The 27987-nt window shown below is 49.5% G+C and overlaps 1 long non-coding RNA gene and 1 other non-coding gene across 6 annotated transcripts in view; one reads left to right on the top strand and one right to left on the bottom strand.

Moving 5' to 3' along the window:
* Positions 1–27987, top strand: part of LOC133052266 (uncharacterized) — a 462497-nt gene that overhangs the window by 31527 nt on the left and 402983 nt on the right. The gene's annotated exons all lie outside the window — the stretch shown is intronic.
* TRNAE-UUC (transfer RNA glutamic acid (anticodon UUC)) lies at positions 7684–7756 on the bottom strand. Its single transcript has one exon. It is a non-coding gene; the product is annotated as a tRNA-Glu (tRNA).

Genomic DNA, 27987 nt, shown 5'->3' with positions numbered 1-27987 from the left:
AATAGCTTTTTTTCAAGTGGACTTCTCACGAGCCCGAAAGTTACACCACAGTACTTTCAACGACAGAGGTGATTTGGCTCCACGTGTATCTTACACAAGAGAAATTCTTTACAAATTAAGTTAAAAAAAAAAAAAAAACAACAGCGTGAAAGGGCATGTGACTTGGAAATGGACGTTTTGGGTGTGGGTGCTGGGTTGACCTTTGAACTGTGGATCCTCAGCAGGTTCACTGTGACACGTGACTTTCAGCCAAACCATCCGGGAAGAGGTAGCGGGAAAAGTGACGCTTCCATGGTGTTACTTGCGGACCCTCACAGAGAGCTGGTGTGTGTGTGTGTGTGTGTAAGAACATAGCCAGCTACAGAGGTCCCTGTGAATCTAGAGGTGTCATAAAAGTATACAGCCCTTGCTTTAAGTTGCAATACATACACATTTCTCTTTTAGAACTTTATTCATGAGGCATTAATATGAATGGTAATAGCGACTCTGACTCCAGTAGTAATTCTCATTCCTTGAGTAGTAAAAGTGAGTGTAGATTCTTTCCCCGTGTATCCCATTTGATGGCAAGACAATAATGTGTAAGGCTTTCGTAGGTTTTTTACATGACGGAGATTAGAACTCTTTTAAAAAATGATTACGTTTGTCCTTGAATAATAAAAAGGCAGTGTAGTCAGATTAGTATTCAGTTGAATTTTTTTTTTTTTAAATCCCAATTTGCTGAGCTGTTTCCTAAAGAATCACTGAATATTTGCCTCCTCTTTTGAAAGCCACAAAATGATACTTAGGGAAGGATTCTGTTTCAGAAGGACACACAAGGTTAGTACCACTGAATGTGTCTATAGAGTGCACAGTATCTAGAAAGTGTAACACAACTGGAGTTTTAATGGAGCTCAGATTGAGAATACAGTGGAACTTGCTGGGAAAGCTAGGTAAAGTTGAGACTTTGCCTTCCAACGCAGGGGGTTCGGGTTCAATCCCTGGTCGGGGAATTAAGATCCCAGATGCCTCGTGGCCAGGAAACCAAAACATACAACAGAAGCAGTATTGTAACAAATTCAATGAAGGCTTTAAAAATAGTCCACATCAAAAAAAAAAAAAAAAAAAATACACGCAAGCAGTCTTTATTCCTTGAGGATAGTTTGTGTGCATGCTGAGTCCCTTAAGCCGTGTCTGACTCAGTGTGACCTTGTAGACTTTAACCTCACCAGGCTTCCTCTGTCCATGGGATTCTCCAGGCAAGAATACTGCAGTGGGTTGCCAGGCCCTCCTCCAGGGGATCTTCCCGACCCAGGGATCGAACCTGCTTCTCCCATGACTCCTGCATCGGCAGGCAGTTTTTCTTTGCTTGTCGAGACACCAGGGAAGCCTAACCCGAACCTCGGTTAATTAATGATCCACGTGCAGAGAGAATCCACCCCATTCAGTGTAACAGTCTAGGTTGCTGGGGGAACCGCAAGCCATGAGCAGACCTGGTGTCCGCAAGCAGGAAGCTTAAAGGCAGGATAAAGTAGAGACGTCACCTTGTCAGATCTGAAGCCTGTGCGGGAGACTAAGATACAGTTCTCCATTTAATAGGAACTGGGAGAGTAGTCTGGGAGCCTGGTTGAAGAAATAGAAGCCAGACGTTTTTCAAACGTAATCTTTTCATGGGGTTCCTACCAACATGTGACCCACTTCGCCCCTGGCTCTGTTGTGAACTGTCGTGTGGTCAGTCACTCGGTCATGTCCGACTCTTTGCGAGCCCGTGGACTGTAGCCCGCCAGGCTCCTCTGTCCAAGGGATTTTCCCAGCAAGGAAGCTGGAGTGGGTTGTTGCCACGTCCTTCTCCAGGGGATCTTCTTCCCAAGGACTGCAGCGCTCCAGGCCTGCCTGTCCACACCAACTCCCAGATCTTGCTCAAACCCAGGTCCATCGAGTCGGTGATGCCATCCAACCATCTCACCCTCTGTCGTCCCTTCTCCTCCCACCTTCAATCTTTCCCAGCATCAGGGTCTTTTCAAAAGAGTCAGCTCTTCACGTCAGGTGGCCAAAGGATTGGAGCTTCATCTTCAGCATCAGTCCTTCCAATGAACACCCTGAACTGATGTCCTTTAGGATGGACTGGTTAGTTCTCCTTGCAGTCCAAGGGACTCTCAAGAGTCTTCTCCCACACCAACATCTGCTCTATAAATTAAGATAAACTAGACTCCCCTTGATTTCCTATTTTATTTGGTCACAATCATGACCACTTATGGGCTCATTTTCATTCCTTTGAGATTCCTTATTGGGAATTGCATACCTTTTTACACTGTGTCCGTGGGCTTCTCACTGCAGTGGCTTCTCTTGTGGCTTCTGAGCACAGGCTGGGTAGTTGTGATGTATGGGGCTTAGTTGCTCCGAGGCATGTGGGATCTTCCCGGGCCAGGGATTGAACCTGTGTCCCTAGCATTGGCAGGCAGATTTCTTAACCACTGAACCACCAGGGAAGTCCCTGGGAATTGCGTTATCTGGGAGTGTTCATTGCAGTGCTGTTTATCAAAAGTGTACGTGCGTGCTCAGCTGCTTGAGTCGTGTCCGACTCTCTGAGACCCCATCGACTGTCGCTCACCAGGCCTCTCTGTGCGTGGGATTTCCCAGGCAGGAATTCTGGAAGGGGCTGCCGTGCCCCTCCTCCAGGGGATCTTCCGGACACAGGGATTAAAGCCACTTCTGAATGGGTAGCCTTTCCCTTCTCCAGGGGACCTTCCCAACCCTAGGGATCGAACCCATGGCTCCTGCATTGCAGGCGGATTCTTCACCGGCTGAGCGACCAGGGAAGCCCTTGGTGGGAATTAGAGGGGGCTGCAAAAAAAAAAAAAAAAAAACCCTCAAAAAACAGAACTGTTAAAGACACAAGGCTTCACAGAGCATCTAGCTCACAGAGAGCAGAGTGTGAAGCTAGTGGGGAAGACGAGACCGGAAGAGGCTGTCCCGATGCCCGGGTTGCCCTTGCCCTTAGCTCTGTCTTCCGGGTCCTTCTCATTTGTGTTTTCCCTTGTCTTCATGAGATAGGCTGTCACTAAGGTGTATAAGATGTGATTCAGTTGCTTCTGTTTCCTGGGTTTCTCTCACATGCCGCCTGCAGGCAGTGAAATCTGAGCACCTTGGCTGCAACACCTATATCACATCCCCTTTAGCACTGGGACAGAATGTATCTGGGGTGATTGCAACATTGGTTCATCTGCTTCAGAACATGGGGGAAGAGTAACCACTTGTCTTTAAAAAAATTTTTTAAAACACATGCAAAATTTTTACACTGGCCATAAACTGTTACAGCTGGGAAGGACAGTAGTTGCTATCAACCTTTACCACTAATGAGTTCATCAAGGTTCTGTGAATTTGCAATTAATTTTTTTTTAACCGCTTACCTTTTAAGGAGTCACTGTGTTTCCGCCCTTTGCAGGATCTCCTAGTCTGCAGACAGCGTCGGGCTCCTGGGGGAACAACATGAGCTTCACACCTCAACCCCGTCTCTCGGTTCTGAGACTTTTGCTTCCATTATTTTTTTTGGGGGGGTGGGGGGTGGGGGCTACACCCTTCCCTCCTGTCTCCCCTCCCCGCCATCCTCCTCAGCCCTGCTGAGGGGTCTCGTTCAGCCCCTCAGTTATTCCCGCCTCCTTAAGCCCCACGGCCCCTGCTCTGATGACTGTGTTCTGTTCCTCTCCGCCCTCCACGGTATCATCTGTGTTTGCGCCGAAGGTGATAGTTTATTTTGTGTTTGCCCTGAAGGTGATAGTTGATGAAAAATAGCCCTGTTCTTGCTCGTCCTTGGGCTCAGCCTCCCCCCACCCCCACCGCCTCCAGGGAGCCGGAGTCATGCATTATCTAAAATGCCCGATAAGGATTTCTAAAGCAGGAGTGGAAAGAAGAAATAATGAGGTCATCGTTCACCTTCACCCCCAAAGCCCACTGTCTTTTTGAGAGTGTGAGGTGAAGCTGGTGATCCTGCAAGGCGGGCTTTCTCGGGGAGAAAGGGGATTTTGTTCACCTCCACTCCCAAAGCCCAGTGTCTTTTTGAGAACCTGACGTGAAGCTGGCGATCCTGAAAAAGCAGGCTTTCTTGGGCAGAAAGGGTATTTGAGGCCAGCTTTGCATATCAAAAGGAAAGCTGGGCGAGCAGCCCATCAAGTCTCACTTAAGTCATAGAATAGAGAGGGTAGAGGGTTACCTTTGAGGCCGGGATCTGCAGGCTTTTCCTCTTACGTGTCAGACAGTAAATACTTTAGTCTTTGCAACTACTCAGCTCAGCACTGTGGTGCAGAAGCTTTCACCAACAGTGCCTGAACCCGTGAGGGGTGTCCGTGTGCTTGTTAAAAGGTTGTTGAGGACTGAAATTTCAATGTACATAATTTGCATGTGTCACTAAGTCTGCTGTTGATTTTCTTCAACGATTAAAAAAAAAAAAAGATTTAAAAAAATATTCTTTACCTCTTGGGCCATTGAAAAAAAAAAAAAAAAGCAGAGCCTGGCTTGGATTTGGTCCTCCTTTAAGGCTAGTTTGCAGACCCCGTGATTTCAGTGAAGATTGTCGCTGTCGTGAAAACTTCAGGCAGGCACAGGAGGCAAGAAAGGAAACAGCTGTTTATTGTATTTTTATTTTATTTTTTTTTGTTTCAGAACATGTTATTGCATTGTTTTCTATGTTTTTATTTCTTGATTGATGGCCATGCTGCATCTGCATCGCTGCTGAGGCTTGTCTCTAGTTGTGGCAAGTGGTGGCTTGTTTCTAGTCGCCGTGGGCAGGCTTCTCATCGCGGGGGCTTCTCTGGTTGTGGAGCACGGGCTTTAGGGCTCCTGGGCTTCGGCAGTTGCAGTTGCCGGGCTCCAGAGACAGGCTCACAAGTTGGGGCACGCAGACTTAGTAGCTTTGTGGCAGGTGGGAGCTTCCCCGGACCAGGAATCGAACCCACGTCTCCTGCTTCGGCAGGCGGAGTCTTTACCCCTGAGCCAGCAGAGAAGCCCGTAGCTGATTTTGTTTCAGGTTGGCGTGTAATTGGAAGAACTGATGCTGAAGCTCCAATCCTTTGGCCACCTGAGGCGAAGAGCTGACTCACTGGAAGAGACGTTGATGCTGGGAAAGATTGAGGGCAGGAGGAGAAGGGGACAACAGAGGATGAGATGGTTGGATGGCATCACCGGCTCAATGGACATGAGTTTGAGTAAACTGCGGGATTTGGTGATGGCCAGGGAGGCCTCGCGTGCTGCCGTCCATGGGGTTGCAGAGAGTCGGACATGACTGAGTGGCTTGACAGCAATAATTGCTTTATAATATTGTGTTAGTCTCTGCTGTGCAGCTGGGAACCAGCCGCAACTATACATACATGCCTTCCCTCTTGAGCTTCCCTCCCACCCGCACCCCAGGCCTCCCCTCTAGGTCATCACAGAGCACTAAGCTCAGCTCCCTGTGCTATAAAGCAGCTTCCCGCTAACTCTGTTGTTGTTCACTTGCTCAGCTGTGTCTCACTCTTTGCGACCCAGTGGACGGCAGCACGCCAGGCCTCCCTGTTCATCACCAACTCCCAGAGTTTACTCAAGCTCGTGTCCATCGAGTCGGTGATGCCATCCAACGGTCTCATCCTCTGTCGTCCCCTTCTCCTCCTGCCTTCAGTCTTTCCCAGCATCAGGGTCTCTTCAAATGAGTCTGCTCTTCGCATCAGGTGGCCACAGTATTGGAGTTTCAGCTTCAGCATCAGTCCTTCCAGTGAATAATCTGGACTGATCATTTTTAGGATGAACTGGCTGGATCTCCTTGCAGTCCAATGGACTCTCAAGAATCTTCTCCAACACCACAGTTCAAAACCATCGATTCTTCAGCGCTCAGCTTTCTTTTTTTTTTTTTTTAACGTATATGGATCATTTATTGATGAGATTAACATTAACATTAGAGATTCTTCCTGTGGTTATGTTCAGCGCTCAGCTTTCTTTGTGGTCCAACTCTCACATCCATATGTGACCACTGGAAGCTGTTAAAGTGATGCAGAGCCTGAGCCTCCTTGGAAGTGGCCTGCGGGTGGGAAAGGGTGCAAGAAGGTTGATAGGAAGGGAAGCCACAGGCAGAGGGGCGCTTGCCCTTCCTGCAGTGGAGATCTTGGAGCAGGGCAGTGTTAGAGGTTGGCCCCTGTGAACAGGAGGAAGGGGGAATGCCCGGCTGAGTTGAAGTGCTGGAGAGGAGGCGGGCTGCCCTTTCCCCCTCCAGCGCCTCTGTCAGGAGCCCCCTTGGCACAGCTGAGACCCGGTTCACTGTAGGGATTCTCTGGTGGGGACGGTGGGGCTTCCCTGGTGCCTCAGTGCCAATGCAGGAGGTGTGGGATCGATCCCTGAGTGAGGAAGACCCCCTGGAGGAGGGAGTGGCAACCCACTCCAGCATTCTTGCCCGGAGAATCCCACGGACAGAGCAGCCCGGCGGGGCTGCAGTCTTTGGGGTCGCAAAGAGTCGGACAGGACCGAGCGAGTCAGCACACACAGGCACGGGGGACCAAGAAAGTGGCTGCTGGGGGTGACTCCGTGTGGCAAGGGGCAAGGTGAGGTCTCAGCAGAGGCAGTGGGGTGGACGTGGGGGGACATTCCGCACAGGAGGAACAGGAGGGGAGAAATTAGTCCTTCTAGAAGCTGACCTATAGAAGAGACAGGAGTATATTTCACGGAGTTTCTCCAGAATTATCTCAGCATGCATATTCATTGTTTTTAATCTCCTCTCACTCACAACTGGGAGTTATTTGCAATTATAGTTCTTTTTTAATTTTTTTTTTCCTGGCTGCAAAACCAACTGGTGTCATTGCAAGGGGCTCCGCGGGGCTCTGGTAACCCCGATCCTTCATGTCAGAGCAGAGGAGAATTCAGCGAGAGCAAAGTGGTAGGTAAGAATGATTTAATGGAATAGGATGCTTCTGAGGCTTCCAAGCGGGTGGGCGAGAAATGCTTCTCCGAGAACTCACTGGGCTGCAGTTCGATACTCAGAGGAAGGGGTCAGGGGAGAAGCTCTTTGTCTCTCTTGAATATATGTTGTTTCCAACATCAGTTCCTCCCCCAGGTAGGCCAGGGAAATTTGTCCCCATGTGGTCAGGCTGGGACTGTCATAAAGCACTTTGGAAAAAAATTTTTTCAGGTTCGAGTACAATGAGGGTCTTTCGTTTTGAAAAGTCACCTTCCCGTAAGCAATTTTTTCTTATGTGTACCAGAGCCTGTTTTTGAGAGTCGTTAACTTACTGAGTTGGTGAGGGACAGGGAGGCCTGGCGTACTGCCGTCCATGGGGTCGCCAAGAGTCAGACACGCCTGAGCGATTGAACTGAACTGAACTGAACTGAACCTACTGAGCTCCCTGGACAGGATGTGGGGCTCCTGCCGCCATTGTTTCATAGTTTGGGGGTGTGTCCCGTGCTGCTGTAGCATGCTTCTGTTGCTAAGCAAGCCAGCTTGGTTTTATGGTTAAGCCAACGTGCTTTCTCAAGGAGTCATTAATGTGCAACAGTTTCCCATGGTTTTCTACGTATAATCCCCTAGTGGGATTAACCATTTAATCACTTATCTTGTTCCTTCATTCTGTTCCTGTCATCTGTGCTGCATGGCTTATGAGACCTTAGTTCTCTGACCAGGCCTATGAGATCTTAGTTCCCTGACCAGGCCTATGAGATGTTTGTTCCCTGACCAAGCTTATGAGATCTTAGTTCCCTGACCAGGGATGGAACCTGGGCCCTTGGCAGTGAAAGCGCCAAGTCTTAACCACTGGACCACCAAGGAAGTCCAAGCAATATAGCCCATTTCTTAACCTCCTTTCATCACCCCACATCTAGTCTCCTAGCCAAATAACAGGTGGTTGATGATTCTTTATTGAGGTATAATGTTATGGTATATTATTTATGCTTCAGCTATATTATAAAGGAGGTGAAGACCCAAACTGCCGTGTTCTTAAGTGAGCCCCCGCATGCTAAGTTGCTTCAGTTGTGTCCGACTCTTTGCAACCCCATGGACTGTAGCCCACCAGGCTCCTCTGTCCATGGGATTTTTCCTGGCCAAGAATACTAGAGTGGGTTGCCATGCCCTCCTCCAGGGGATCTTCCAGACCCAGGGATGGAACATGAGTGTCCTCTATTGCAGGCTGATTCTTTACCATCTAAGCGACTAGGGAAGCCCTGAAATATATATATATCTATGTGTGTGTGTGTATATATATATATATATATATATATATTTATTTATTATTTCTTTTTCTGAGGAGCTGCTCTAGACTGAATGGTGTCACCCCCCCCCCCCCCCCGAATTCATATGTTGAGATCCTGACACGTAGGGCCTCAGAAGGTGACAGTAATTGGAGGAGGAAGGAATGAAGGTAAGATGAGGTCATTAGGTTGGGCCCTAATTCCTTCTGACCCACGGCCTTACAAGAAGAGATGAGGGCACAGACACACCCAGAGGGATGACCGCGTGAGGGCCCAATGAGGAGACGGCTGTCTCCACGCCCAGGAGAGGGCAGTTACGAGTAGCCAACCTACCTGCGCGTTGATCTCGGGCTGACAGCCTCCAGAGCTGTGAAGTCCATTTGTGTTGTGGCGGCAAACTCATACAGAAGCATTTTGGGATTCGTAGGCCCCCAGAAGATTTGGCCAGGCGTTATTACAGCATCCTTTCTCTTTATAACATGATCTTTCTTTATATTCTCAGAATTGGATTAGAAGTTTCAAGTCCAATTCAAAAAAAATGTTTTAATCAGTAAGGTAATAAACTTTCTAAACTTTTAGCAGTGATGTGAATGTGTGCTCAGTCACTTCAGCCGTGTTCAACTCTTTGTGACCCCATGGACTGGGTGACCTGTTGGGCCCCTCTGTCCATGGGATTCTCCAGACAAGGATACCGGAGTGGGTTGCCATTTTCTTCACTAGGGGATCTTCCCAACCCAGGGACTGAACCCACATCTCCTGCATTGCAGGCAGATTCTTTACCACGGAGCCACTGGGGAAAGGCCTTTGGCAGTAATATTAGATACCAAAATACATGGAACTATATCAGAGTTTTGAGTGAATATAAATTAGAAATCTAGCATTCGATTCACACTAAGTCAAACAAGTCGAATCAAAATGTCATCAATTTTTTAGATAGGCAAAATTTTTTTTAAGTTTTCTAAAATATATAGATTATATTGTACATACTATTTATATGTGTGTGTGTGTGGTGGTTTAGTTATTAAATTGCATCTGACTCTTGGGACCCCATAGACTGTAGCCCTGCAGGCTCCTCTGTCCAGGCAAGAATACTGGAGTTGGTTGTCATTTGCTTCTCCAAGGGATCTTCCCGACCCAGGGATCAAACCCAGGTCTGCTGCATTGCAGGTGGATTCTTTATGAAATAGAAAAAGCGAAACAAACAAGATAAACGTAAAAGATCACCATGTAGTCCAGTTGCTTTTAAACACGGATACTCAATACAAATGCCCGGTATTGAGGCAGTCTGAGGACCTGGACAAGAATTCCCAGACACAGGGCATTTCAGAAGGGGGTGAAAAGTTTATTAAGAACAAAGAGCAGCGATAAAGTGGGCAGTGTGAGTGCTTCAGGCCGACCTCCCAACAGACAGTTTTCATGGGTTAACAGCCAATCTTTATAGTCTCAAGGCAAAGAAAATTCCTGCTGGAAGGCTGGCGTTAGGTGACTGGTTTGGGGGGGGTGTTTGCTGGAGTGGGCATCTCTGCCTGATTGGGAGTGAGGAACCTTCTGAGTAATGATCGGGGGGCTTTTGGCAGCAGTTACAAGGGGGCTTGGTCAGCTTTGGAGGCATCCTTGGTGCAAGGCATCGCATCTGTGGCCTGGGGCAGGACTAAACACCCAAGAATTGCCTTTCTTTCCCCCTAAAGCTCCAGAGGTGTTTCTAATCAGTACACATCCTTCATCTTGCTGGGCGTCTCTGAGCTCTTGATGACATGGGCACACAGCTGGTGACCCTCCAGGCACACAGGTCAGCAGGCATCAGTCGGGCTGGCTTGGATGATACTTGGGTGTCAGGCATCACCGGGGTGGAGGTGTCCAGCATGTAGGTTCCCCCAGAGGCCTCTGGAGTACAGCTGACTTCTCTGAGTCCCAGAAGTCAAGGGTTTCCTCCTCTGCTTGGAAGTCCCAGAAACTTGATCCTGTTGGAGGCCAGTGGCGGGGCTGGGTTCACTTTAGGTTTGACCCCGCCATCCATCCATGAGATGAGTGAAACAATCGGTCAGACTTCAGCCCTCTCATCTGCCTTGAAGCATCCTCCTTTCTTTACTGACTTACACAGGCTGCTGTGGGCCTTCCTCGCTGTGCATGGGCTTTCTCCAGTTGCGGCAAGTCGGGGCTATTGTCTAGCTGCAGCGCAGGCTGCGTGCTTGAGATGACTTCTCTGGGCGTGGGCTCTAGGCGCTCAGGCTTCAGGAACTCTGGTGCACAGGCCTCGTTGCTCTGTGGCTTGTAGGATCTTCCTGGACCGGGGGTTGAACCTGCGTCTCCTGCATCAGCAGGTGGATTCTTAACCTCTGGGTCACCAGGGAAGCCCTGAACATCATTATTCTAAACATGATGTTCAACATTCAGCAGACTTTGGCCACCTGATGCCAAGAGCGGACTCATTGGAAAAGACCCTGATGCTGCGAAAAGATTGAAGATGGGAGGAGAAGGGGACGATGGAGGGTGAGATGGTTGGATGGCATCACCGACTTGATGGACATGAGTTTGAGCAAGCTCTGGTAGATGGTGAAGGACAGGGAAGTCTGGCATGCTGCAGTCCGTGGGGTCGCAGAGAGTCGAACACGACTGAGCAACTGAACAACAAAAGACACTCATGTCCTTTAACAGACACCCTCACAAGGGTGTCCTCCTGCACTGAAGACTGCTATGCATGCGTGCTAGTCAGTCACTGTTGTTAGTACTTAGCTGCTGTTCCTGATGTTGTTACCGAGACAGACATGGCTCAAGTTACCTGCCTATCTCCTCAAGGCCAGTTGGTCAGCACGATGCTTGGCAAATTCTGCTCTGGCTGCTGTTTTTCCTTCTTTCTCTTCTCCTCTTCCTCCTCACCTTTCTCCCTCCCTCCTCTCCTCCTCCACTGCAGGAGAAATACTGTAAATAAAAGAAAGTTAATAACAATTTCTTTACAAAGAAGTTGTATCCCGATAGTCTACTTAGAAATTAATTTGTCGTTGTGTGGTTCTTTTGAATCCAAATTATAAGTGGAAGTCGTGTTCCTCGTCCGTTTGCAAGCATCTGTGGTAAGCCACGGTAGACTTGAAAGTAGTAAGTAACTCAGCTGCATTTGTTAGATTTCATTATTGTGTATGTGGAAGTCAAGCTATGATGTATAAGTGTGAAGTTTTTATAACATGCAGTAAAAATGTGTGTTTTGCACACCGACCAAGGAGCAAGTCAGCACTCACCCTTTTTCACTCACGCAGTATCACCCGCAAAGCCACTTTTGCTGGCTTCGCTGCTTGGCTGCCTAGACTCAGATGACAGCCGGTCGTTTAGTTGTGTGAGGAGCGAGAATGCTCAGCGCTTCTAGAAACATTTTGAAAGTTGGGGTGAACCGCGTTGTTGTTACTCAGAAGAAAATCTCACTGTTTTCAGCTTTACCTATTTTTTTGTTTTTTTAATTGGTTATTATGTATGTCTGTGCTGGATCCTTGTCACTGTGTTGTAGCCACGCGTTCCGGGAAGCAAACTCACTCAGAAGGACAATGCAGATCGTGGAGTGCAATTTATTACACCGGCGGGCCCCAGGCAGAGTCTGCTCTTAGCCAAGGACCCCGACCAGTTTTTGTGAAAACCTGATATACCCTAAGTGTATGTGCTCAAACCCACCTCCCCAAATTCCTTGAAACTAGTCTGAACAAGGTGAGAGAGAGATGTGATCAAAGTTAACCCATGATTCATGTGTCATAAGCCTAGATAGTTAAACAGTGGACATTTATTCATATCCCGATAAACATAACGGGATTTATGGGATTTACGACTGTGTTCTGTTACAGAGATAATTAGCACATTCTTTTAGGCAAGGGAGAGTCCAAGTCCTGAGGCTTTCATCCTGGGGGTCTGGTTTCCCATTGGTAGGCCATCTCTGTAGACCCCGGCACAAAGTTCAGAGTCCACTGGGAGGATGACCAGGCGTGTCGCCTAATGTTCGCAGCCTGGCCTAAGACGGAGTCCAGCTCTGTCTGTTTCCTCCTTCAGCCCCGTGGACTGCAGCCTGCCAGGCCCCTCTGTCCATGGAAGTCTCCAGGCAAGAATCCTGGAGAGGGTTGCCACGCCCTCCTCCAGGGCATCTTCCCGACGCAGGAATCGAACCTGTGCTTACAGAGACGGCGGAAACCAGAGTACAGGGCGCACCCTTTCCTCCCCATTTCCTGTCTTCCTTGTCTGTCCATAAAGGAAGCAGCAGGACTCCTTTCTTTCTTAAGGTACTTCCCTTGATTCAGCCCCGCAGTGATCCTTTTACCGCTGGGAACCAGAAATGCCTGGCTTAAGTTGAGAAAGAACCTGAGGACAAACTCCTGTGTGTGTTGGCTTCCTCAGGGCCAGGGGGAGCTTATTCTCCAGGTTCCCGGGGCGGGAGGGGCGTCCCTGAGCTGGTGTGGTCCTCTCGGCCTGGAATTCCCCCGGGTGCCTCTGAGGGAGAAGGGTGTGCAGAAATGGAGTCCTGGAAGGGGCTTCTGAGGCCAGGGGTCCAGGCTGGGAGAGTGGGGGGAGTGGGCTGGGAAAGGCTGGGTGAGTCACCGCTCACTAGGGTCCTGCCGGGGAGTTGTTAGAAAGGGAAGGCAGTGGGACCCACCCACCACTGCGGGGTACGAAGAGGCTCCCGGAGCAAAGTGATGCCCTCAAATAAGCCCCGGTGCGAGTGTGTGAAGGCAGTTTGCCCACACCGCAGAGCATGCCACTTGAGAACATCGTTGGCTCCAATCCTTCGGCCACCTGATGCGAAGAGTCGACTCCTTGGAAAAGACCCTGACGTTCCCACCAAACAAAACAAAAATCTCTCGATTCCCAGGTTGTGACTCATTTTTTAGTCGACACCATTTTAGTGAAAATAAGTTGGTCATGGGAAAAGACCCTGATGCCAGGAAAGATTGAGGGCAGGAGGAGAAGGGGACGACAGAGGATGAGATGGCTGGATGGCATCACCGACCCGATGGACGTGGGTTTGTGTGAACTCCGGGAGTTGGTGATGGACAGGGAGGCCTGGCGTGCTGCAGTCCATGGGGTCGCAAAGAGTCGGACACGACTGAGCCACTGAACAGGCACTTTACGCAAGATGTCGGGGGGTGCTGTGACAAGTTCAGCGTGTCAGGGATTGCATACATAAATACTGAGGGTTATGATTAAGGATGTGCAGTAACGCGCAAGGTGAAGAGTCTGGGGGCAGGGGAGGGACCTCCCGGCTGGTCCACTAGTAAAGACTTTGCCTTCCAATGCGGGAGATGCGGCTTCCATCCCTGACGGGGGAGCTAGGATCCCACATGCCGCGGGGCCAAAAATCCAAACCAGAAAAAAGAAGCAGTGTTGTCACAGATTCATAAAGACTTTAAAAGTGGTCCACAACAACAACAAAGTCTTAAAGAGCTGGGAGGAAAGAATGGCAGTCGGTTTTATTGAGATTCCAGTAGTCGTCAGGCACCAGAACCATGGATTTGTGGAGACTGCACTCACAGGAAGATCTGTAGCTCAGGTTTAGGTATGAGGGTGAGAGACAGGGGTGAGGGCACCCCCACCCCAAGGGGGAGACAGGGGGCGGGAGGACCCCACCCGGAGGGAGAGACAGAGGGGTGGGAGGACCCCCACCCGGAGGGAGAGACAGAGGGGCGGGAGGACCCCCACCCGGAGGGAGAGACAGAGGGGCGGGAGGACCCCCACCCGGAGGGAGAGACAGAGGGGCGTGGGGACCCCCACCCGGAGGGAGAGACAGAGGGGCGGGGGACCCCCACCCGGAGAGAGAGACAGAGGGGCGGGAGGACCCCCACCCGGAGAGAGAGACAGAGGGGCGTGGGGACCCCCACCCGGAGAGAGAGACAGAGGGGCGTGGGGACCTCCACCCGGAGAGAGAGACAGAGGGGCGTGGGGACCCCCACCCGGAGAGAGAGACAGAGGGGCGTGGGGACCCCCACCCGGAGAGAGAGACAGAGGGGCGGGAGGACCCCCACCCGGAGGGAGAGACAGAGGGGCGTGGGGACCCCCACCCGGAGAGAGAGACAGAGGGGCGGGAGGACCCCCACCCGGAGGGAGAGACAGAGGGGCGGGAGGACCCCCACCCGGAGGGAGAGACAGAGGGGCGGGGGACCCCCACCCGGAGAGAGAGACAGAGGGGCGTGGGGACCCCCACCCGGAGAGAGAGACAGAGGGGCGGTGGACCCCCCACCCGAAGAGAGAGGGGCGGGGGGACCCCCACCTGGAGAAGAAGAGACATGTGGGCGGGAGGACCCCCACCCGAAGAGAGAGACAGAGGGTTGGGGATCCCCACCCGGAGAGAGAGACAGGGGTGGGGGGACCCCACCTGGAGAGGGAGAGACAGAGGGATGGGGGGACCCCCACCCGCAGGGGGAGAGACATGGGGGTGGGGAGAACCCCACCCGAGGAGAGAGACAGGGGGCGGGGGGACCCCCACCTGGAGGGAGAGACAGAGGGGCGGGGAGAACCCCACCCGCAGGGGGAGAGACATGGGGGTGGGGAGAACCCCACCCGAAGAGAGAGACAGAGGGCGGGGGGACCCCCACCTGAAGGGAGAGACAGAGGGGCGGGGACCCCCACCCAGAGAGGGAGACAGAGGGGCGGGGGGACCCCACCTGGAGAGGGAGACAGAGGGGCGGGGGTCCCCCACCTGGAGGGGGAGAGACAGAGTGGCGGGGGGACCCCCACCCGGAGAGGGAGACAGAGGGGCGGGGGGACCCCACCTGGAGAGGGAGACAGAGGGGCGGGGGGACCCCACCTGGAGAGGGAGACAGAGGGGCGGGGGGACCCCACCCGGAGAGGGAGACAGAGGGGCGGGGGGACCCCACCTGGAGAGGGAGACAGAGGGGCGGGGGGACCCCACCTGGAGAGGGAGACAGAGGGGTGGGGGGACCCCACCCGGAGAGGGAGACAGAGGGGTGGGGGACCCCCACCTGGAGGGGGAGTGACAGAGTGGCGGGGGGACCCCCACCTGGAGCTCCCGCACTCCCCATCACGTGTGTGGGAAGAAGAATTGCAGAGCAAACAGGTGAGCTCCCATCAGAAAGTGCTGTGTTCCCAGAGAACGAACGTCACAGTGCCCAAACTGATGACTCCATGGCCAAGAGGGATGGGCTCTCCCCTGGCCCATTCTGAGAGGGATCCCCTGTCAGGTCCAGGTGCATTAAAGCACCCTGCAGTGTGGGAGACTCGGGTTCAATCCCTGTGTCAGGGAAGATCCCCTGCAGGAGGGCATGGCCGCCCACTCCGGCGTCTTGCCTGGAGAATCGCAGAGACAGAGGAACCTGGCGGGCTCTGGTCCACGGGGTGGCAGAGTCAGGCACGACTGAGGAGTCACACTTTTGCTGGCTTTGCAGAGCTTTCCTGTGGGTTGGGGCCTCTCTGGGGAGCTCTCAGGAGGTGGCCCGCAGCCAGTTTCCCAGGGAACACACGGAGATGTGGGGACCTCTTGTGCTCAGCAGTGTCCTCACTCTCCCAGACTTCTCGTGCTGCCTGCCAGGTGTCTGCCCTGGACGCCTACAGAGCGTCCTGTTCCTTAGCTGGGACGGAGCTGGAGAGGACAGGCCATGCTCACTGCTCGCCTGCCCTGAGTTACCTGGGGTGCGGGTCGTTGTTAGTTGCTTATTCGTGTCCAACTCTTTTGCAGCCTCACGGACTGTAGGCCGCCGGGAGCATTAGCCCACGGGAGTTCCCCCAGAGAACAACATTGCAGTGGATATTCGTTTCCCCTGTTACCTTCTCCAGGGGATCTTCCCGACCCAGGGATGGAACCCGTGTCTCCTGCATTGGCGCGTGGATTCTTTACCACTGAGCTGCCTGGGAGGCCCTATTCGGTTAAATACACCTTATTTAATATTTTCCTCCCCCAAACCTTGACTGAAAGCGATGTATTATGGGGAAGAAAATGGAGTTGATGTTGCTGCCTCTTAAATAAAACGTCTGTTTTTGCAGACAGTATTCTGGGCTTGCAGCTCATTGTTCACAGCCAAAGAAAAGGCAACTTGTGTTCAATTTTTCGTTCCCAGTTACCAACTCACTTGTTAGGGATGTTGAAAGCATTCCTGGGTGGGCTTCCCTGATAGCTCAGGTGGTAAAGAATCTGCCTGCAATGTAGGAGACCTAGGTTCGATCCCTGGGTCCAGGAAGATCCCCTGGAGAAGGTAACAACAACCCACTCAAGTATTCTTGCCTGGAGAATCCCGAGGACAGAGGAGCCTGGCGGGCTACAGTCCATGGGGTCGCAAAGAGTCGGGCACGACTGACTGAATTAACAGTTTCACTTTTTCCCTGTAAGTAACACACTTAGACTTTTCAAAAACTATTCTAGAGCTAGCAAAGCTCTGAGCTGGTGGACATCATCTGTTTGTAGCTGAGAAGGGATGAACCACACTTGCCTGAATCTTCGGGGACTTGCAGCTTAGGAACCATTGATTAGAAGCTGTTTTAAGAGATAGACACACACACCAAAAAAAAAAAAAGAGAGAGAGAGAGAGAGAAAGAGATGGCTATATGCAAGGACTTTTTGCAAACATCCTTTCAAAGATAGAGAATGTAGATGCTCCATTGGGGAGGTGACAAATAGACTCAGATTATACTGAAGCGAGATAAATCTGTGAAATTGGCCGTGGCAAGATCTTCCTTTCAGGGTTCTTCTTAACCTCTTCTTTTATGTTCAGGCTTTTTTAAACTTAAGATCAGGAGAAAAAAGATCCCAGACCCTCTAGCCCATCTTTCTCTTTGCTCCGCCAGGCACAGTCTCTCCCACACCCTCTCAAAAGTCCTGGTGCCCCAGAGAATCTTCATTAAAAGGGTGGTCTGCTACCCCTGACCTTCGCTTGGGACTCTTCCGCAAAAGCGGTGGTCGATGGTGACAGAGTAACAGTGATCCAAAGCTGAAAACACGTCTGGAGCTTGGAACACCTTCTCTGCCACGCAGATCACTCTTCTCCCTGTGATAGGAACCTCCTCTGTGCATCAGAAGGATGACTTCAGGGTCTGAGACGTCACGGATGCCAAGCCTAGCTTCTCAAGTCATCTCTTAAATCATCAAATGCAGCTGGGGGACTTGAGTATAGATGACCTCTCTCAGCAGAGCGAGCTTTGGCAAACAAGGGAACGAACGCTCAAGAGTCAGTAGCTGCTCAACTGCCTTCTCCTGAGTCCGGAGGCTCTCAGATCCTGGCATTAATGTGAAACCGCTCTGTCTCTCCCTCTCTCTTGCCCTAATACTGTGTGTGTTTTTTTCACATGGTCTCTCTGTCTCTCTATCTCATTCTTATATTGCGTGTAGATTGACAAAGTTCTCTAAACGCCCACAAATCCTATTTCATTAATCGTATTTCCATCACTCCAACAGAATAAAGCATGCAAATGCATCTTATGTCCATCGACGTTAGAGACAGTCCAGAGAGGTTTCAGAGTGAGATTGTGGTAATTTGGCAAGGGCGTGATGGAACACACCCGGGGTTGATGTCCTCAGCCTTCTGCAGGACGATCCTGCTGTTTTCGCTGTTGAAAACACTGTAAGACAAGGGGAGGGGCGTGAGAGGTACAGCATACTGTGTATAAAATAATAAGCCACAAGGAGATATTGTCCAGCACAAGGAATATATAGCACAAGAAATTTTTAATAGCTATAAATGGAGTATGGGTTTCCATGGTGGCTCAGATGGTAAAGAATCTGCCTGCAATGCAGGAGACCTAGGTTCGATCCCTAGGTCGGGAAGATTCCCTGGAGGGGAGGGTATGACTACCCACTCCAGTATTCTTGCCTGGAAAATCCCATGGACGGAGGAGCCTGGCGGGCTACAGTCCATGGGGTCGCAAAGAGTCGGGCATGACAGAAGTGACTTAGCACACACATAGCCCGGACATGGCCCATCAAGGCTACCCAATCAAATTTTCGGTATTTTTCGACACACAAGTGCCTAAATACCATGTGAATGGTTTATTAAGCGTTTTTAAACCAAATTTTAACTTGGGGGGAAATCTTTCGGGCAAACACTTGACTCATTTTATGAGAAAGGAATAAATAACAGTTTTGGGAATTGATTGATCCAGTCAGGAAGCATAGAAGAGTTGAAGAAAGGCATCAATCTGTAGAAAGTCATAGTGATCAGTGTAACATAAACAACATTCTTGTTAGTCTGAGTCTTTTTTTAAGTAGGCCAGCTCTGAGCAGAAGTTTCCCTTCTTGGTGTTAGCATGTGATGCCCATAAACCCTGTGTAAAGTGTAATTACATAAAATAATTATGTTCCTGCTAGAGCTGACAAAGTGTCCCTGAGGGTGCAGCTTTGCACAAAGCTATGGCAGTAGTAAGTAGTCAACGCCCAGACCTTGAACCCAGACTTCATGTGTGTTCTGCTTCACCCGGGCTACCAAATTCTAAAGCCCACGGAAATCTTCCCGAATCTATGCGTGGTCTTTAGGGAGGTCGTGAGCACCTGTAGACTGCACATGCCTGTCCCATAGCTGCATTTTTCTCAGGGAAGACACCTCAATGTTTCAAACGTCTCAAAGGTTTTAATAAGCCGTATGAACCACCTAAGCGAAAAAGCAGAGGAAATGGAAAACTTGGAAAACTTAGCGGAGAGGCCATTTCCCATCTTTCCTGTTTAAAAGATATGCTCTCAGAGAATCACCTTCAGACAGCTGCTTTTTTTTTTTCACATTAGTAGCCTATTGATTTTTTTTTTTAATGATGGCTGTGGAGATAACGGTAATTACATGTGGTGGTGTTTCTGTATCATATGAATGATTTCTTTATCTTGTGCCATCATTTCTTCTATCACTTCTTTATCTTGCACAATCATGTGAGTGATTTATAAGTTGTATAGCATTTCCAGCAGTCGAATATTAGATAACACTTTGTCCTGATGGAGATCACTGGTGACGATCCTTTGTTTTCTCTCCAAGGCCAACCCTCATTACTAAAGAGCGTCTCTGAGCCTCTGTGATGGACTTAGCGTGTGAGCACATGTCTGAGTTTCTGTAACCACAGAGACTATAGCCCACAAGGCTCCTCTGTCCGTGAGAGTCTCCAGGCAAGGATACTGGAGTGGGCTGCTGTGACCTCCTCCAGGGGCTCTTCCCCACCCAGGGATGGAACCCCAAGTCTCTTACATCTCCTGCATTGACAGGGCAGGTTCTTCACCACTACTGCCCCCTGGGAAGCCCGTGATGGACTTGGAGATGTTCTTTTAATTCAGGAGAGGTGCTCCTGGGCTGTGTTCTGAAAAAAACTGCACCAATGGCTCAGAGAGATAATCCTTTACAGAGTGCGCCCCCTGATGCTGGACACCATGGAATTGCACGTGTTTCTGCCGTGGCCCCGGTTCTGTGAGCAAAAATGGAAAACGGTGTCAGGGCCGGAATCTAAGAATAGACGGACTCGGGAATCAGAAGCTCAAGCCTGGCCCCGTATCAGGTGGAAGCCGTACGATACACTGGTGTCAGAGAAGAAGATAAATTAATGACTGAGAATTAAGGAGCAGTGAGGCGGGGAAGATCGGCTGCTGTCCTTCGGGGTATGGCTTGTCATCCGGTCACTCAGTCGTGCCCGACTCTTTGCGACTCCATAGACTGCAGCACACCAGGCCTCCCTGTCCATCACCAACTCCCAGAGTTCACCCAAACTCATGTCCATCGAGTCGGTGATGCCATCCAACCATCTCATCCTCTGTCGTCCCCTTCTCCTGCCCTCAATCTTTCCCAGCATCAGGGTCTTTTCCAGTGAGTCAGCTCTTTGCATCACGTGGCCAAAGGGTTGGAGCTTCAGCATCAGCCCTTCCAATGAATAATGAGGGTTGATTTCCTCTAGGAAATCAGGCTGTGGTAGACGCAGTCAGGGATTGAGTGTGTGACTGTGTGTCTGAGGAGACTGTTACCGGGTCAAAGCTCACTCTGCTTGGTGAATCGGAGATGAGGTGTTGAGGCGAGGAATCCAACTTTACTCAGACAGCAGACCGATCAAGAGGATGGCAGGGTAATATCTCAGGGTAACCATCTTATCGGGGCTCTGGGTGCCAGGTTCTTTTATGGATGAGAAGAAAGGGGGAGGTGAGGAAACCAAGGTAAAAAAGGCCATCGGTCTTGCCAGTGTCTCCTGGAATGGCAAGCCTCGGGCACTCGGGAGGTGTGTGTTAATTTCTTCCTTCCTGCCGTCCCCAGGTGGACAGGGCTCTGAACAAAGGTGCTTTATGTATTTTAAGGGCCAGGCAGAGGGGCAGGATGCTCCGAGGCAGGCCGATTTTAAGAACAAAAAGCAACGAAAAGCAGGGAATGGACTTCGGAGACAAGAGATGCAGTGAGAAGTCAGGCTTTCATGGTGGTCTTTGCAAGATCAGCTGCCTGGCGGGAGGCACACCCATAGTCGTTACAACAGGGGGTTTTTAATCCTCTCGAAAGTCCCTCCTGTAGTTTTTTATTGAGATGCCACAGGGTTAGCAATCTTCCTGAGAGCGTCACCTGGATTTTTTTTTTTTTTACTCTCCCTGCACACGTCTCGTTTTTTTTGTTTTGAATTTACCAACAGAATGAAAATCCTGGGCATTTCATTGTCTCCCTCTGTCTGGCTTTTCCTGCCCATGGATCCTAAAAGGCTGTTGCGTCCGCAGGCTGTCCCTCTAGGCTGGTTGTCCCTGAAAACGGTCCCCTTGATATTTTTTGGTTTCACTTGATAAGGGTGGCTGATACTGTGTTCTCCAGCGAAGAGGTGCCTCAAGGCTGCACGCACAAGAGCGTAGCGTTCTGTTCTCTGGCCTCGGTGAGGAGGATGTGCGTGGCTCCATCAGGGGAGCCAGCTGGCCCACAGAGGTGACCCCTGAGGTTCAGAGGTCTGAGGCAGGGTGGGGAGTGTCTAGCGTGAGATGCACTGCTGGGTGCCGAGGTTTCTCCTCCTGACTTAGTGCTGAAGTCCCCTCCTGGAGCAGAAGCCAGGGTCTAGAGGAGACAGACACGACCCCTAAACAGGGACGGACAACAGAGGTGGGCGGGGCTGCCCCTTCCGGGTGCCCAGCGTGGGTGAGTGGCTGGGTAGGTGCGTGGGGCACGGTTAGTGTAAGGTATAGTTCGGGCCGAGGCAGAAAAGAAGGAGAGACGACCTCAACGGAGGTAGGTGACCTTTATTCGGGCAGGGAGGGGCGACAGTCGGCCTGATGACCAGGCTGAGCGCAAGAGGGATCAGGGAGGCTTCATGTTTAAAGGGAGGTTTGTGGAAGCGATGAGGGAAACGGTAGTCAGGCGGGACGTTTTGGGTACTCTTTAGTTGAGATGGCATTTGTCCTTGAACAGGGGGCGGGAGGGTTCTGGGCAGGGGGTGATAAGTCCCAGGTAGAGGCAAGCAGCCCGGAGCATCAGGGCAGGACTAAAGTTGGGTTTGGTTTTCCCTGAAGTGAGATGACTCTGCAAGGGCCTTTGAGACCCTTGTTTTCTTTTTTAGGCTCAGGGACTCCATCAGTTAGGAGTGAGTTGCTTCAGCTGCAGGGCCTCCCTCTGCCCAAGGCTTGTCTCTGCTGGGGTGACCGGCATCTGAAGAGCACTTGAGGTCGGGGGAGACCCAGCCCTGCCATGCCAGCCAGCCTGACACAGTACGACTCTCAAAGGCTCTCTGCTCCCCAGTTCCCTCCCCGATTCCCGCGGGCTGGGTCAGAGCTCCATCTGTTCAGCCCTCCCCATCAACCCCCGACTCCTGGGTCTTCTCCCTCCCTTCCACCTGTGATGATAGGAGAAGTCTTTTGGATGCTCGTCTTTTTTTTTTTTTTTTTTCAATTGTCAATTGGATAGACAAAATATCTATGTTTACATTTAATATCTTGACATTTTAATTCTTAATTTCTTACTCCCCACCCCTTTCAGAATGGAGCCATGCTTACTCAGAATATACTAGTTTTGTGGAATTATTTTATGTACCATAAATAGAATGTTGGGATAAACCTATAGCTTTAGATAAACCGGTATCCTGGTGGCTCAGATAGTTAAGAATCAGCCTGCAACGCTGGGTGCCATCCCTGGGTCGGGAAGATCCCCTGGAGAAGGAAATAGCAACCCACTCCAGTATTCTTGCCTGGAGAATCCCGTGGACTGAGGAGCCTGCTAGGCCACAGTCCATAGGGTCGCAAAGAGTGGGATACTAACACTTTCACTTTATTTTTATTTTAAAGCAAAAGCACATGTGCAGAAATACACTATGATGAATACACTGTGATGTCTTTTAATTTGTTCTCTGACTGTGGGATTCATTTCATCATTGCAAAATGAAGAGACATGGCATGTAGTGGTAAACTTTAGTTTGTATTTTTTTTATTGCTTCAAAGGAGATTTGTATCTGTCTATTATATATGGTTGGCAAACAGCTTCCCTTTGTGGAAATTTTTTATCATGTGGTTTAATATTTTCTTCTGGAGAAGAAACTAAAGATTTATTTTTGCCCGTTGTTTGTAATCTGAACTAATGCTCCACACATAGTATGATTTCAGAACGAAATATCCTAGCAGACTTTTACCTATCTGTTACTTTACTCAGTAACCAAATGTAACACAGAAAATTGAGATGGCTGAAAATGTTGCCTCTGAAATAAAGGACATTACTTGTTCCTGCAGGGGGCACTGTGCTACAGTAAAAAAAAAAACTATCTCTGCTTGGATAGCTAGGCTTTGCCCTACCTCTGGTTGTAAGTTTAATACCAGGCTTCTTAACTTAATTAAAAAATGTTATTTTCCCTACTGCGGCAACAGGCGTGTTTGTTTATGGAAATTATACTAGCAACTGATCTCAGTTCTTTATTAAAAATGGATACATGTGTATGTATGGCTGAGTCCCTTCTCTGTATTCACCTTGAAACACTCAGAAAATTGTTAATTGGCTCTATACCCCAATACAAAAGAAAAAATTTATAATAAAAGTAAAAAGCAAGTTTCTCTGGAAAAAAAATATAGGAATAGCATGATTGTCACAAATGTGATGGTTAGGTAGAGTTTTGATTTTCTATAATGTTGTCTGTCTCCATTTATTAAAAGTCTCAGTTCAGTTCAGTCGCTCAGTCGTGTCTGACTCTTTGTGACCCCGTGGACTGCAGCACGCCAGGCCTCCCTGTCCATCTCCAACTCCCGGAGTTTACTCAAACTCATGTCCATCGAGCCGGTGATGCCATCCAACCATCTCATCCTCTGTCGTCCCCTTCTCCTCCTGCCTTCAATCTTTCCCAGCATCAGGCTGTTTTCAAATTAACTGTTTATACTTTGAAAAAAAAAAAAAAAAATATATATATATATATATATATATAGTTTGAACTTAGAACATCGGTTTCTTAGTTTTAGCGTATATTTTTTTAAAAGGCAAGCAAATGGTAAAATACTGTTTCAGCTTGTTGCGATTCACTTATTATGATTGTTACAAAGTTAGTGAGTCACGTTCAATGTCCGTAAATTGCTGGTCTCTAGCAGAAGATGCTGGAGAGGGCACCTTGGTTCTTGTGTGGTTCTCAGGGAGCCGATCCAGTCCCTCCCCGCCCCCCGCCCCCCACCCCCATGTGTCAGAAAAGCCCCATTAGGGCTTTTCTGCGGTCTGTTGGAAGACTCAACGTCTTGGCAAGTGCTTCCCTCTGTAGCACCTCACAGGATGGAGGAACTTAATCCTACGCCTGAAGCCTTGGAGTCTGTCCCTCTGGCAAGACTGAAGTGGGAATATTGTTACCGGCTTGAATTTCCACTTCAAGAGAAAAAAAAGACTGCTTGTCCTTTTCAGCCTCCCGTGCTGAGATTCAAATGCAGATCTGACTTGGCCTGCCTGCCCCGACCACAGTGGAGCGATGAACACTTGGAATGCTGAGGTTCTGAGAACTGGGCGGAGGCCCTCATTTTATCTCCTTTTACCACTTTTCCCCCATTTAATCTCCTTTTCTCTCTCTCTCTTTTTTTTTTTAGACCTGCCTCAATATATAGAACTCACGGTTCCCTGGTGGCTCAGCTGTAAAAGAATCAGCCTGCAGTGCAGGAGACCTGGGTTTTCATCTCTGGGTCGGGAAGGTCCCCTGGAGGAGGGCTTGGCAACCCACTCCAGTATTCTTGCCTGGAGAATCCCCTGGACAGAGGAGCCTGGCGGGCTATAGTCCATGGCAGTCACAAAAAGCCGGACGCGACGGAGCCAGTAAAGAACTGTCTGTGCTAGGATGTCTCATGGACGCCCTCTGCAAGCCAGCCTGGGAGTCAGGCATGGTGTTGGCTTTTGCAGTTGGGGACGGACTCGCCTCTCACCTCTGTATAAAGCCTCCATCTTCCTCCTTGTCCCCGTCGTGAGCGCCTCGGTCTCTGTGCTGGGCTGCCGGCTCTCTCGTGCAACCCCTCCCGGGGCTAACTTCCGTCGGGACACATCACCCCGAGCCTTCACGTGTCCAGGCTGTGCTTGCGTTGTACCGTCTCTCCTCAGCTGACCGTCTTCTGCAGTGTCATCTGGAGACATGGACTCTGAATTTAGCATCCGGCGTATCCGGCATTCTTGCCCGGACAATCGCACGGACAGAGGAGCCGGGCGTGCTGCAGTCCACGGGGTTGTAAAGAGTCGGACACCACCACGCTACTAACACAATACAAGTATCCCCTGAGCCTGGTTAGGGCCGGATCTTTGTTTGTTTGTTTTATTTATTCACTTTTTTTTTTTTTGGCTGGGTCCTGGGTGCCGTCCACAGGCTTCCTCCAGTTACCGCGAGTAGGGGCTATCCCCTGGTTGCGGTGAGCAGGCTTCGGATGGCAGAGGCTTCTCTTGTTGCGGAGCGCAGGTTTCCGCAGTTGTGGTTCTCAAGCCCTAGAGGGTGGGTCTCAGTATTTGTGGCTCAGCACGGCGTTAGTAGCCCCCAGGCATGTGGGATCTTCCCAGACCAGGGATCAAACCAGTGTCCCCTGCATTACGAGGCAGACTGCCAACCACTGGGGCACCAGGGAAGGCCGCTTTGACGTCCCTAATCTTGGCACAGTAGACGTTTACAAGCCAGTCCTTGGCGTGGAATGCCCCGCAGCTTACCTGGTATTTCCTCCTGAACCTGTGTGGGCTGCCCGTCTTTGCCAGAAGGGCAGCACAGAAGTAATGCTCTATTCTTTTCCTCGTATTCAGTCGTAGACCATAGTGTTTTGAGCGTTCCCATAGCTGCTGACGATTGGACGAAAGTGAAGTGAAAATGACAGTCGCTCAGTCGTGTCCGAGTCTTTGTGACCCCATGGACTGTACAGTCCATGGAATTCTCCAGGCCAGAATACTGGAGTGGGTAGCTTTTTTCCCTTCTCCAGGGGATCTTCCCAACCCAGGGATCAAACCCAGGTCTTCCACATTGCAGGCAAATTCTTTACCAGCTGAGCCCCACAAGGGACGCCCAAGAATCCTGGAGTGGGTAGCCTATCCCTTCTCCAGGGGATTTTCCCTACCCAGGAATGGAACTGGGGTCTCCTACATTGCAGGCGGATTCTTTACCAACTGAGCTAAGATGGTCCTCAATTTTAACACTTTAATTTTTAAAGAAGGTGATCTCTTTCCTTGATGCTCACGCAGCCAGCAGCCAAGATTAGAGTCTGTAATGAAATCATGCTATGAGAGTTGTGGAGATGAGAAACATCAGCTCCTTCCTTTGACAAGTACCCTAATATCTAGAAGGCAGAATGAGTTTGCTTACTCATTTGTCACGTACTCTTCACCTTTAATCTTGTCCGTGTGGCTTATTAAAAGAAACCCAACAGAAATTGAACATTTCTGATTTAATTTCACTTCAGGTTTGAATCTTTTTTTTTTTTTTTTCTGGAAAATTCATCAGACTGAGATGCTTTTGGAGTAAGAACTTCCTAGGTGCTCCTTTAGGAAAATAGGAAATCATAATTTGGAAAAGGGGATTTAAAGAATTTTACTTTCCAGAAGACTATTTCCTATCCCATGTCTAGGTTACTTGTATTTCTGTACAGACCCTCAGAATACATAATAAATATTTAATTTAAAGAGTGTATTTCCTCATGCCTTAGACCGTATTTATCAAGAAAAGATAAATGCTTAAAGTAAACCGTGGTTTCCCACCTTTAGCATTATGATCATTTTGGCTAGATAATTGTGTTTTTTTTTTTTAATTAACTTTTTCTTGGATTTCAGTTGCTTTACAACTAAAATGTTAGTTTCTGCTGTCTAGCAGAGTGAGTCGGCGATGTGGACACATATATCCGCTCTTTTTCTTTTTCTATTTCCTTCCCACTGAGGTCACCCCAAGGCCCTGTGTGAGCTATATGGTAGGTTCTCATTAATTATCTATTTTATGTGTGTGTGTGTGTGTGTGTGTGCTCACTTTTGTCTGACTCTGCAATGCCATGGACCGTAGCCCACCAGGCTCCTAGGTTCATGGATTCCCAGGCAGGAATACTGAAGTGGCTTGCCATTTCCTACTCCTAGGGATCTTCCTGGACCAGAGATCTGTTTTCCACAGAGTGTCAATAGCGTGTATGTGTCAGTCCCACCTCCCATTTCATCCTGTCACCATCCCTCCCCACCTTGGCATCCATACGTTTGCTCACTACAATCTGTGTCTCCATTTCTTTGACTGTGTGTCTGTCGTGGGTCCGGTCTGTGAATCACAGGCCATTTAGCAGCTTGCCTGGCCTCTGCCCACTAGATCCAGAGGTTCCTCCCAGTTCTGAAAACCAGAAATATCTCCAAATATTGCAAATTTCCCTTTCTGGGTAACAGAAGCATGGACAAAAAAAACTTGCCTCTGCTTGAGGACTCCTGACGCAGATCATAGAATTGTTATGTAATTTTTAAACTTTGTCATTTAGGAACTACAGGTGGAATTATAGAGTTATAATTCAAAGTTTTATCCAAGTAGAATTTTCAGCATTTCCATTACTAAGTGTAGGGAATTTTAAGTATAAGTTTCCAGAAGAAAGTAGACCAGATAAGGTTAAATTTTAAGTATTTCTAGAGATATATCTTTGCAATAAAATATCAATATATATTAAACTATAATATCAATATATAAAATATTAAAATGAATATATATTAAAATTCATGTGTGTTCTCAAGGTGTGTTCAGTTGCTCAGTTATGTCTGACTCTCTGCGATCCCATGTACTGTAGCCCACCAGGCTCCTCTGTCCCTCTGGGATTCTCCAGGCACGAATACTGGAGTGGGTAGCCATGCCCTCCTCCAGGGGATCTTCCTGACCCAGGGATTGAACTCATGTCTGCCTGCATTTCCTGTATTGTAGGCAGATTCCCTACCCACTGAGCCACAGCAAGGTCTGCAGCATTAAAATTAATGTATGTTAAAATATCAACATATATTAGAACATTGCAATGTTTTAAGTATTTCTGGAGATACGTTTTTGCCCCATAATGTACATTAAAATAGATGCTGTGGGGATGACGTTTATTTTTTGCTAAAGTTCATCAGCGGTTTAGACAACAAATCCACCTTTTTCACGTCGGTTACGCCAGTTACGGTTTCCCCGACTAGACTTTGATAGAATTTCTTGTCACACAGAAGGATGAATTCTCTGCGGTCTCTGGGCTGGCTGTGTGCTGGTGGTGACCGCGGAGGAAGCACAGTGCCCATTCCCGATGAGAGAACTTCGGTGGGAATGTTTTTCTCCGGGGCGCTTCACCGTCAAATCGGGACCTGCTGTAATTACTTTTCGGTGGTGCCAAGTTGAAAACTTTTTCAGTCGTTTTCTGCCAGATTGCCACTGGGAGGACTGAACTCCAAGCAACTGCACATAATTTGAAATGGGTGTGTTGTTTGCTACAGAAATCCTCTTGGCAGATGCAATATTTTT

The sequence above is a fragment of the Dama dama genome, chromosome X (genome assembly GCF_033118175.1).
Source record: "Dama dama isolate Ldn47 chromosome X, ASM3311817v1, whole genome shotgun sequence".
NCBI lineage: Eukaryota > Metazoa > Chordata > Mammalia > Artiodactyla > Cervidae > Dama > Dama dama.
Note: the sequence above shows the minus strand (reverse complement) of the source record. Positions and strands in the feature narration are given on the sequence as shown.